Source organism: Chenopodium quinoa, unplaced genomic scaffold (assembly GCF_001683475.1).
Source record: "Chenopodium quinoa cultivar QQ74 unplaced genomic scaffold, ASM168347v1, whole genome shotgun sequence".
Lineage (NCBI taxonomy): Eukaryota > Viridiplantae > Streptophyta > Magnoliopsida > Caryophyllales > Amaranthaceae > Chenopodium > Chenopodium quinoa.
Genome location: NW_018743697.1, coordinates 979,158 through 992,035, shown reverse-complemented (window position 1 = coordinate 992,035; position 12,878 = coordinate 979,158).

Here is a 12,878-nt window from a genome sequence, read left to right as displayed (position 1 = left end):
TATAATCCCGTCTCTTATGTTGCTCAAGTTTGAGAGGGATAATGGAACAGTCGGCTCCCTAAGGGGAGATCAGAGGATGGCCCGAGAGTGCTATCTCTCGGATGTCAAGCCCACTGTTATGGCCACTGGGTCAAGTGGTGAAAAAACAGACCTTGGCAATGTCAAGGAGAGTCGGCAAAAAGAGAAAGGCGTCCCAGACAGAGTCCGCAAGAAAAGCAAGAAAATAGCAATCATTGGCAGAGGAGCAACCGGATGAGTTCCGCCCTCAGCCGGCTGGTGAGCATGCGGACCTGATCTTAGACGACTCACGTCCTGACCGAACAGTCAAAGTTGGGACGACTGCTCTGAGAAACCTTGGTGACGACTTTCACAACCTATTGAAAGAATACAAGGACATCTTTGCATTTGAAGTCCATGAAATGCCAGGCATTAGTCCTGATCTGGCGGTACATAAACTCGCCGTGGATCCGAAAAAGAAGCCGGTACGGCAAAAGAAGCGGAACCATGGCGAAGAAAGAAGTCAGGCGGCAGCCGCCGAAGTTAAAAAATTACTTGATGCAGGGTTCATTCGGCAATGTTACTTCCCAGACTGGGTTGCAAATGTGGTGCTTGTTAAAAAGCCAAATGGCACCTGGCGAATGTGTGTAGACTACACAGACTTAAACAAGGCGTGCCCCAAAGACAGTTACCCTCTGCCTAAAATTGATAACCTGGTCGACTCAACAGCCGGCCATGCCTTGATGAGTTTCATGGACGCCTATTCTGGTTTCCATCAAATTCCCTTATGGAAGAAAGATCAGGAGAAGACGGCCTTCGTCACTGATCAGGGGTTATACTGTTACACGGTCATGCCGTTTGGTCTTAAGAATGCCCCGACTACCTTCCAACGAATGATAAACACAGTGTTCTTTGATCAGATTGGGAGAAACGTCGAGGCATATATTGATGATATGATTGTCAAGACTAAACTTCAGAAAGATCATCTGTCGGACCTCCGAGAAACTTTCGCCACACTCAAGCGGCACCATGTCATGCTCAATCCCAAGAAATGTGTATTTGGAGTTGAGTCTGGGAAATTTCTCGGATTCCTTATCAATCAGAGAGGAATAGAAGCGAACCCTGAGAAGGTGCAGGCGGTCATTGACATGCAGTCGCCTCGTACCATCCGAGAGGTTCAGAAGTTAACAGGTTGTTTGGCGGCCTTGGGAAGATTTCTAAGCCGATCAGGCGACAAATGCTTATACTTTTTCCAGGCAATTAAGAAAAAGGCAAGGTTTGAATGGGGGCCGGATGCTGAGGCCGCCTTCCAGAAATTAAAAGTTCACTTGCATTCCTTGCCGAGGCTGGTCAGCCCTTTGCCCAAAGAGGTTCTCTACATGTACCTGGCCGTCTCTGATCATGCGTTAAGCGCTGTTCTCCTTGCTGAAAGGGACGGCTGTCAGCTCCCGGTCTACTTTGTCAGTCACGTACTGAAAAATGCCGAGTTGAGGTATCCCCTAGTGGAGAAATTTGGTCTTGCACTCTTCATGGCTGTTAAAAAATTGAAGCCCTACTTTTTGGCACATACAATCGTCGTGTATACAGACCAACCTATCAAGCGGCCGCTGACTATCATGGAGTCCTCAGGCCGAATGATCAAATGGGCCATAGAAATACAGAGCCTCGAAGTTACTTTTGAGCCTAGAAAAGCAGTGAAGGGGCAAGCCTTTGCTGACTTTATTGTAGAGATGACTCGTCCTCCTGACTCTCAAGTTCCAGACCAAGTATGGAAGGTATATGTGGACGGAAGCTCTACTTCAAATGGTTGTGGAGCAGGCGTCATATGTCAGTCGCCAGAGGGCGACAGGTTCGAGTATGCTCTACGCTTCAGTTTTCAGGCTTCAAACAATGAGGCAGAATATGAAGCTTTACTAGCCGGGATCCGCATGTGCAAGGCGGAAGGGGCAAGAAAAATAGACGCCTGTTCCGATTCACAATTGATAGTGAGTCAGTACAATGGCGAATACGAAGCAACCCATCCGGCCATGATCAAGTATTTACAGGCGGTCCGACAAGCAGTCGGCTCCCTTGAGGATTTCCATCTGATCCAAGTGCCGAGATCAAAAAACAACCAGGCGGATGCGCTGTCAAAATTAGCATCATCCGCCTCCTCTGATACTCCTCGAACTGTTTTTTGGGAAGTAATGGAGAAGAGAAGCATCGAGGAAACCCCTATTGGAATCCTAGACAGAAGCTCAACCTGGATGGATTCAATCAGGGCATATCTGACAAACGGTACACTGCCGGATGATCCTCAACAGGCGGCAGCACTGAAAAAACGAGCCACCTGTTTTGAAATGATTAAGGGAGAACTTCACAAGAGGGGGTACCTTCAACCCTTCTTAAAGTGTGTTACTCCAGAAAAGGGACGAGAGATACTAGATGATCTTCACTCTGGTTACTGTGCTTCTCATATAGGTGGTAGGATGCTTGCTCAAAGGGCAAGGCGGCAGGGCTACTTTTGGCCTACTTTGGAAGCAGATGCAATGGAGATGGTGAAAAAATGTGACAAGTGCCAAAGGTTTGGCAAACTAATTCACCGTCCGGCTACTGACCTCACTACCATTCACAGCCCACTACCGTTTGCTAAGTGGGGCATGGACATTCTGGGTCCATATACGCCTGCTACAGGCGGAAGGAGGTACATACTTGTTGCCGTCGACTACTTCACTAAATGGGTAGAGGCGGAGGCTGTAAAGGGAATCAAGACGAAAGATGTAATTTCATTCATTTGGAAAAATGTCATCACTCGGTTCGGGGTTCCCATGTCTATGGTTTTTGATAATGGTCCCCAATTTGAGACGCCTGTTCTCAAAAGCTGGTTGGGTGACCAAGGAATTGCAAACTACTTTGCATCTGTCGGCCGTCCACAAGCAAACGGCCAGGTAGAAGCCTTTAATAAAATCATCTCAGACGGTCTCAAGAAAAAGATTGAACGAGCAGGCGGCCTATGGGCGGATGAACTACCACATGTTCTCTGGGCCATTAGGACGACTGAAAAAGGGGCGACTGGAGAAACTCCATTCCTCCTAACTTATGGTGCGGAAGCTGTTCTTCCAATAGAACACTACGAGCCGACTCTTCGAGTAATGTTATATGACGAAGAGGCAAACTGGGAAGCCATGCGCCTGGCATTAGACTCACTTCCTGAAAAGAGGGGCAATGATGTCTTGCGCCATGAGATCTATCGCCTGAGAATGACTAGATCATACAACAAAAAAGTACACAGGCGTCCACTCAAAGTAGGGGACTTTGTACTTAGAAAAATGGAAGCAGTTGGTAGGGCTAATGATTCTGGCAAACTAACTCCCAACTGGGAAGGACCCTACCGAGTCTATGAGGAAGTCAGGGACGGTACCTACCGTCTGGAAACACCAGACGGATAACCGTTGCCTCGAACTTGGAATGTAGATAATCTTAAGAAATATTTCTTTTGAATAATGTAAAGTAAAGAGCTACTTAATAAAAGTTTGCACTTACTATTCAATTTTGTATTACGAGGGGCATGCCGTCTGTACCTTTACAGTCGGCTACTCTCCATTGAGTTTTACACTCTATCTTCAGAGGGGCATGCCGTCTGTACCTTTACAGTCGGCTACTCTCCATTGAGTATTTCACTCACAATAGGGGCATGTCGCCTGGGCATATAGTCGGCTACTCTCCATAAGAAGATGGCCGACTGGTTCCAAACACATAGCCACCCCCCTAATACTTAGCTAAAAAGATTAGGGCCTGGCCGACCCTGTGCCTAACAGGCGGCTACCCTCCTTTTATTTAGCACCAACGTTCACCAAGAACTTACCAAGGCCACAGGCCGAATGATCAGACCAGGCGCCAAGCCAACTGATCAAATCTACAAAACTAATACGACCTGTCCCAATATCATAGCAGGCGTCCGACGGCATCCCTCCGGATTAAATTCGTCGCAGAGAGCAGCTCCCTTTTGGGTGGAACATTGTTCTATAAACTAATTACACGGCACCTATACGACTGTCCCCAAGGGCAACCACGTAGCCGTTTTTGAGACAAGGATAACTCTATCACTAACCAAACCAGTGGTAGCAGTTGACATCTGAGTCAGATGACCGCCTGTATTACTTGGGATAAATGCAGGGGGTACCTATTGAGTTAATAGCCAACAAACATTGGCGAATCAAGGGGTCTAGCCGGCCTACGCCGCCTGGTACCTCTACTTCTCAAACAAAAGTGACGGCGACTGAGTAACTACAACGTTAACTCATAGTCACTCCCTCAAATTTGGTATGGAACCTAAAAGGTTTGAGTCGTCCGCCTGTTTTTAACAAACAGGGGCACTCAAACCCCTATTTCCTACTAGGTAACCTATTGAGTTAATAGCCAACAAACGTTGGCAAATCAAGGGGATCAGCCGGCCTCCGCCGCCTGGTACCTCTACTACTCAATCTAGATTGTGACGAAGACTAAGTAACTCCTATGTTAACTTAATAGTCACTCAACTTAGTTAAGGCCTAAAAGGTATGAGTCGTCCGCCTGTTTTTAACAAACAGGGGCTTTCAACCACTACTCTTGCTAGGTTAACAAATAATTAAAAGCCAACAACATTGGCAATAAAGGGAAACAACCAGTACCCGCCGCTTGTTATACTCAATTCCTTGGCGACTAGGTAATACTCTATTTACTTGGTTAGACCACTTTCCTACTTGGTTAAAATTACAAAAAGACAGGCACGTCTGCCTAAAAAGGATCCAGACAAAATAGTTCGAATACCGATTGAATAAATGGCCGACTGATCGTCTATCCTGGAAACAGACAACCAGTCGTCCAGGGGCATAGGCGGCGTACTAATTATCCGTACCTGTCTGCAACGTTCGGCCATGTACAACAGTCGGTCTAGTAAACAATTGGATATTAGATATGGAATACTTGGACAAATTTGAAGCAAAACAAAAATTCATTAAAAATAAGCCGGTCATTAAAGACCAGCAAAATATTCAAAGCCCCGACCCCCTGGCCGGGTAAATACAAAGCAAACGGCACGCAGGCCGTGGAAAGAATACATTAAGCTTAAGAAGGGGGCAGTTCAGTATTAGCAGCTGCCGCCTGGTCAGCACTCTTCTTGCTGGACTCGGCTTCAGCTGCATCCTTTTTTGATGCCTTACCCCCAAGTGGCACAAGCGCCACAACCGGCTCCTCCTCCTCCTCCAACGCTTCTCCCAACGCCTCTTCTTCAGCAGCCGCCAGGATCTCTTGATTATATGTTTCCGAACACTGGCGGTACGTTCTTTCCCAAGAGGCAAAGTCGGCATTGGGGAACAGGCGGCCCCAGGTCATGCGCTGGATTTGAGCGGAGTCTTCCATCATCTCCCGGACGAGCTCTTTCTTCTCTTGCTCGGCCTTTTCCGAGAGCTCTTGGGTAAGACTCTTCTCTTGGCTCACCAGGCGTTCTTTTACGCTGGCCAAGGATTTCTCCATGGCTTCGTAAGAGTACATTTTTAGGCGAAGAGGTTTCAGCTCGGCCTTAAGATTTGTGATGGTCGCCTCCAGCTCGTCATTCTTCTTCTGGGCCGCCTCTAACTGAGCCCGAACAGCGGCGGTAGCCTGCGCCTGATAATAAAGAATATCAATGGTTAGTACTTCATTTTGGGCAATTTGAAACATTGCCTTATCACAGTCAGAGGCGGCCATAGCTTTTGAAGCCTTTACCTCTTTGTTCTTCCGATCAAGCGGCTTGCGAAGGCCGTTAACTCGGAGCAGGGCCTAAGTAAAAAAAAAAAAAACAGGCGTCAGTTTCCAAACAAAAAAGATAACAGGCGTCCTGGAATTCAAATACTCAAAAGTATACCTCAGCAAGGACCCCTGCAATCCCATCAAGGTCAAGGGTGCCGACACCCCTGACCGCCTCCCTTTCAGATGGAGGAACTGCTTTGATCATGGACTTGGCTACCTCTACCAAGTCAAGCCCCTGAGGGCCGGCTTCATCAAGCGTAAAAAAGCAAGTTAGACCTAGTCAAGAAGGAAGCAAGTGTAAAAGTTTTTACAAGTAATTGTCCATACTTCTAGGCGGCCCCGCCGGAGTTTTAGAAGAAGTGGCCGGCTGCTTCTCAGCCGCCACTGTTTTCCTGGAAGACCCAGGAGAGCTTGCAACAGTCGTCCTCCGGGCCTTGGGGTCCGGCTGTTGCGAGGAAGAAGCTCTTAGAGTGCCCGACTGGAAAAAAAAAAAAAGAAAAAAAAAAGAGAGTTAGTATATGCATAAGAGAACTTGTTGAGTCCCTTAGGTTTTGAATGATGGTTTTGAATGATGACAAACAGCTATGGGAAACAGGTTTTAATAAGTGTTGAAAACAGTTGGTTGGAACCAGCTATAATAGAACATTGTTTCCCTAGATAAGTTATTGATTGTATGAGTTATCTATTGAACTAACTTATCTATATACAGGAAACAGTTAGATGATAAATGTGCTATGTACTGGTGGGGAACCAGTATGAACCGTTTCCTCGACTGCTATGCGGAAAAGCAGTCACTTACTCTTTATTGTGCATTAACCATGTTACATGTGCAGTAGCTGAGTTGATTCCAAGACTTGGAGCATAGAAGCCTTTCGAAGATATTTCGAAGAAAGATTGTTTGCTCATAATAGAAGTATTCAAGGAAGATTCAAGTCTTGAAGATTACATGAAGAAAAGACGATTTATACTTTAATATGTTATCTAGGTTTTCATGTAATATGCTCCGTAGTATGCTTGCATGTTTGGGTTATATAAGTGCTTAAAAGTATATTGAAGTATGATATGAAATCTGGTACAAAGTTGGAACAGGTTTCATAACATGTTTCAATTCAGGGAACCAGGTCGGGGAACCAGGTTCACTGTACGAAATATTCGAGCTGCCGTTTTGGAAAAAGATTTTACAAAAAGATTTTTTCGAAAAGATTATTTTGAAAATATTTTGTGCAGCTGGAAATAAGATGAAATATTCTTGGTTACCTAAAAAACTAGGAGTATTTATCTTAATTGATTCTATCTTTGTGATTAAATCAAATAAGATAAATACTTTCCTAAAATTACAATATATCTTATTCTCTAAGATTGTGTGATTTAAGGAAACTAGGTTTTAGGAATCTAAGCTTATATAAACTCATCTTATTTCACATATTTCGTGTGCCTCTCCAGAAATTAAAAGAGCAATTATTTGAGAGCATATACTTAAGCACTAATCCCATTCATCAAGTTATATACAAGAGCATTCTAGTACTTAAACTTTTTCTCTTAATTAGCTTCGTAGAAGTGAGATCAAAGGAGAGTTCTTGATTCTTGTATTGAGTCTTTAACAAAGGGGTTAAAGGCTGGGTGAGTGTTTGTGAGTTCAAACACATTGGGCTTACGAGTGTAAGTCGAGAGCACACTCGGAGTAGAGTGTGGGGTTTGCTGGTTCCCGGAGTAGGGAAACAGCAGAGTGTTCTTTGTCTTTGTTTTTCGGAGTAGATTAATAAAGAACTTAGGATAGGAGGACGTAGGCCTGAGTTGGCTGAACCTCGTTAAATTTGTTGTCTTCTTTATTGCTTATTTATATTCCGCTGCGTACGGGAACCAGCACAACTGGTTCCTCACACATAATCCGAAAAGAAGCAAAATTAGCCAACGATTACTTAACACTCAATTCACCCCCCCCCCCTCTTGAGTGTCCATTGAACCTTCACAACTCCTAAAAGAGGAAGAGTTTCGAAGCCTACCAAGGGTGCCCCCTTGTTGGGGGAGTCGGTACAAGACTGTTGCATGAGAGAGGCCCGCAACATGGCCGCCGCAGTCTTGGATGCTGTTATTTTACTCATGGCGTCAGCTGCAAAAAATAAACAACAAAGTTAGTAAAAATCCCAAGTAAACAAGGCGTGAAAAAACAGAGTATTTGTCAGGCCGGCTACCTCTAGAGCACCGACTGCTGAGGCCACAGGCGGCCAAAAAGTACTCGTCATAGAGCCACTTGAAGCTCGGGACGCAGTTTAGGGGTACTTGCTCTCGTACCCCTGAAGTAGAGTTCACCCTAGTCTCTACTTTGAAGAGTCCTTTGTCTAGGATCTCTTTTTTAGCCTTTGGGGGAACAGGCGGCATGCTGCGGCCGCCTGCGAGAAGAGGCGGATCCCTATTCCACTTGTTAAAGCGTTTGTTCAGCTCCGTGTCTGAACCCTCGATGATAAGGAAGGTGTTCCGCCAATCCTTCCATTTGTTCGCCTTACCTCTCGTCATGAGGTAGCCCCTATGGCTTGTTAATTGATACCAGCCGGTACCTCCCGACTTAGGGGTCCGGCTGAGATAGTTCATGTGGGCGAAAGCCTCAAAGCTTGGCTCCACCCCGTACATTTCGCACCCGGCCACATAGCCGAGTACGTTTACCCAAGAGTTGGGGGCTAACTGCCATAACCCCAAATCATACCCATCTAAAATCCGCTGAACAGCCGGATGTAATGGGAAGCGCAGTCCAGCTTTGATGGCCGCCACATAGCAGCCAAAGCAGCCGTCATCATAGCTGGTACCAGCCGGCCAGACGACAGTGTCTTCTGGATCCGGCACGAACAGTAAAAATCCGGGGCCCATTCTGTGGTTAGCTATAAAGCTCTCCACTTTGTCTTGCATGGCTGCGATCCGGCCCCGGGGTACCGTGCAGTAGTAGGGGGTGTTTTCCTCTCTGTAAGAGGCGGACGGCTCCGCCCAATTGCCCCCCTTCTCAACTGCATGAGAAAGCCTCGCCTCTTGTAGGCGGCTGTTTCTTTCTTCTGAGCCTGGAGAAGCGTGGCCAGAAGAGCTGGACTCGGACTCGTCCTCTGACGAGTCCGAAGAGGACGACTCCTCCCCTCTCCCAGAGGGGCCCGCCTCCTCTCCCTTAGAAGGAGCAGGAGGAAAATTAGACATATCAACGGTGAAATGGGAAGGGACCACCTTGACCCCTCCCTCAGAACTGTCGGCTTGGCAGCCGCCTCGTTTCACTTCTACATCTGGCGCCTGGTCAGATGTTTCACTAATGAGCACCCTTTGGGAGGAGCCGTCCGAGTTTGAGATCATAGCAGTCTTTTTTGTTCTGGCCATCACGTTCTGCATAGACACAGATACAGTCGGACTTTGTATAAATGGCAAAGATGGGTCCAGAAAAGGGCAGGCGACACTCCTAGTCCTAGATTCAGCCGTCCCCGGTGACCGGCTGATCACTAACTTAGGTCGTGTCGTGTGCTTCCGTGGTGCCATTTCAAAAAATAAAAAGAAAATTAAGAGTAAGAGAACTGAGTTACCTGAACGAGTGACGGTTGATGAAGTTCTGGAAATCCGGTGCAGTCGGCTTGTCAGAACAGGCGGTAGGCAGAAAAAGTCCAAAATGTCAGAGCAAGTTCAGGGGTCCGAATGTTCTCAAATAGTTCTCAAAGTGTGAAAATGACTCAAGGCAACTCTCCCTTATATAGGCGAAGTGAGAAGGCGAAGGGTCACTTCCAGAATTCAAAATTTGGGCGGGAAAATCTCTCGTCCATTCGCCGACTGACACCTGTAGCAGGCCGTCGCCCGTTACAGTGCGACACCTGTCACAGGTAACACGTGACCAATCACGTGCCACCTGTGAAGGGCAAATGATTAGGGGATTTTGCTCCTACCAATCGGAATGCGCCACGTGGGCCAATCAGGACCTGCCAAGTGTCCCCTTGTTGGAACTGTCAGGGCTTGCCACGTGGCACGCGCTTATTCGTCCACCTTGGACCTATTATGTCACAACATGTGGCATACTCCATGCCTAATGGAGAAACCGGCCACCCAGGCCCAACTTCCGAGGGAAGCCCAATCGGCCCTAGGTTTACCTAAACCTAGGATGGGCACGTTTCCCAAGGTTATAAATACCTCCCTTAATCCTCATTAAGGGAAGGAACAGAAACATTACGGAACACACTAATAACCGGCTGATCTCGCTAACAAAGCAGATTACCTACATTAAACACTCTCACCTAGAGAGACCTTATTACTTTAATTTCCGCATTAATTACTCCTTAATCAGGTACTAACTTGACCGTTGGAGGCGGAGCTCACAGGAGTCTCCGTTATTTTGCAGGTACAGGCGTCCGGTTCCAGTCTCGGAATTGTAACTCTCCCGCAGGACATCAGAAAACCCCGAAACAGTCAGTATGATATAGTGTAGCATATGGCCAAAAAGAGGCCATCTATTCTTATTAATCGGCAATTTTAGACATTTATTGAATTATCACTTACAACAAACTTGATCTAATGCAATTATCTTAAATTATTATTATTTTTCCTTTTTTTAGGGTGTGTTCGTGATCATGTTTTGTTTTTAGTTTCTGTTTTTTGAAAACAAAAATCCAAACCGAACAGTTAGAAAAATTTATTTCTGTTTTCAATTGTCAATTTTCAAAATTATAATAATTTTAATATGTTCGATCAATTTTGACTCATTAAATGACATACTATATGACTTTGAAAAAAAAATTACAATAACTCAAAAAGGCCATTAGCAATCAAATTATAGTTAAACTTTAAAAGAAACAAAAGAAAAAAAAAACGAAAAAAAAAAAAAAGGAAAAGAAACAAAGTTGGGGCATCACTGCACAGGTTGGCCCAAACCCCAACTAGGCAGATCCATCAAACGTTGATTAATCATAAATCCTAATGCCCAATACCTTATGTCTTGAAGTGATGGGTTTTTATCGGGCTAAGCACAAAACTTACTGAACTGCTGGCTCGTTAGCTGTTGCTATATGTTGAAAATGGACATACTGGTGTTTCTCTCCATTTTTATTACACTAAACTTTTACGATTTTACCTGTCTAGCTACGGACGGAGTAATAATCTAAAATGAATTTTTATGTTTTTATTTATTTTTTTCACGGAGTTGAGAAATCATAAATGGAACTATCAATTTAATCTCTTTGAAAAATGCTACATGTACGGTTTCAAAAAAAAAAAACTACTTGTATCGACAGCTGTCAATTCGAGTAAACGGGTCGGGTTTGGGTAGGGTAAGAGTGGGTCGGGTCAACTCGAGTCGAGTCAATTCAAATTAATTCCATAACCTATGTGGGTCGGATTTGGGTTGGGTCATGCTTGAGTCGGGTCACGTCGGATCATACTTCTTATCGGGTTTAGGTCAGGTTAATAACAGGTCGGGTTACATTTGGGTCGGGTGAACAATAGGTCGAGTTTAATTTGGGTTTTCACGGGTTAAAATGGGTTAGGGTAATTCTCGGGTTCGAGTCGGGTTCGATTTAAGTCAATAATTTGCGGGTTAGAATCAGGTCAGGTCATTCTCGGGTTTGAGTCGAGTTCGGTTCAAGTCAATAATTCACTAGTAGAATAAATGTAATGAGAAGTCCCAAATGGCAAGCGGTTATGCAATTCCGCTTCCAAAATTATAAATGGCAAGCGGTTTGGGCTGAACCGCTTGCATAATTGTAAATGGCAAGCGGTTTGGGCTGAACCGCTTGCAAAAGCCCAAATGGCAAGCGGTTCGTACCGTGAACCGCTTGCCTTTTAAAAAAAAAACCTACCCATTTTAAATACCAACTCCAGCCGCTTTCTCTCTTCCTCTCCCTCCTCTCTTTCTCGGTTCTCACTCTCCCCTCTGCCCTCTCAATCTCTTTCGTTCTCACTCCTCCCTCAATCTCTTTCGTTCTCACTCCTCCCTCAATCTCTTTCGTTCTCACTCCTCCCTCCATTTCTCACTCCCTTCATTTCACTCTCCTCTTTCAATCTCTATTTCTCATTCTCCTCGACCAAAACCCGCATAAATTTCAAACAAATTCGACCAAAACCCATATAATTTCGACTAAAATTCCGAGCAGCTTTGGAGCAAAATTTCGAGCAATTTTTGAGCAAAATCGTGCAAATCGTGTGGGTTTTCAAGTTTTTTAGGTCAAATTCGACCATGAAAACTCTAGATCTAGTGTTTTTCATTGTCGAATTTGACCTTTAAAACCAAATTTTCAAGTCAAAATTGGTGTTTTCTTGGGTGGGTTGCGGGTTAGGGACGGTGGAGGTGTGGGGTGGTGGGTGGGTACGGGCTGGCTGGAGGTGTGGGGTGGTGGGTGGGTTACGGTTTGGGTGGAGATGTGGGTTTTGTTTGGGTGGGTTGTGGGTTACGGAGGGTGGAGGTGTGGGGTGGTGGCTAGGTACGGGTTGGGTCAGGGTCAGGGCTTCTGGTGTTAGTGAGGGTCGTGGTGGGTGGTGGTGCTGATATTTGTGGGGGTCATGGTGTGGATTGTGGTGGGTCGGTGGTGTTGGTGGTCGTGGCTGGTGTTTTTTTTTTTGAAAGTATTTTTTTTATTTATTTTTATATAGAGCTAATTTTATTAGTTGTATTAATTTTATTGTTGTATTTTTTTTTTTTTTGATGTAAATGTAATATTACAACAAATAATTAATAAAAATATTAATGTTTTTACATATATTTGGTTTGTGTATCAATTTATGTGAAAAAAACAAAAAAAAAATTAATTTTGTATACCCATAATGGGCAGCGGTTTGGCGCCAAAACCGCTGCCCTTTCTCTAGTAATGGCAAGCGGTTCTGAACCACTTGCCATTTAAATGGCTATTGGCAAGCCCCCTAAGCGCATGCGGTTCAAAACCGCTTGCCAATACGTTTATTCTACTAGTGATTTGTGGGTTATAATCAGGTAGGGTCATTCTCGGGTTCAAGTCAATAATTTGCGGGTTATAATCTGTTGTGTCATTTCCAAGTTGGGTCATTCTCGGATTCAAGTCGGTTATATTCAAGTCAATAATTTGCAGGTTACAATCAGGTCGAGTCATTTCCAATTCAGGTCATATTCGGGTTCCACTAACTATAAAATAGATAATTATCATTTTTATCAA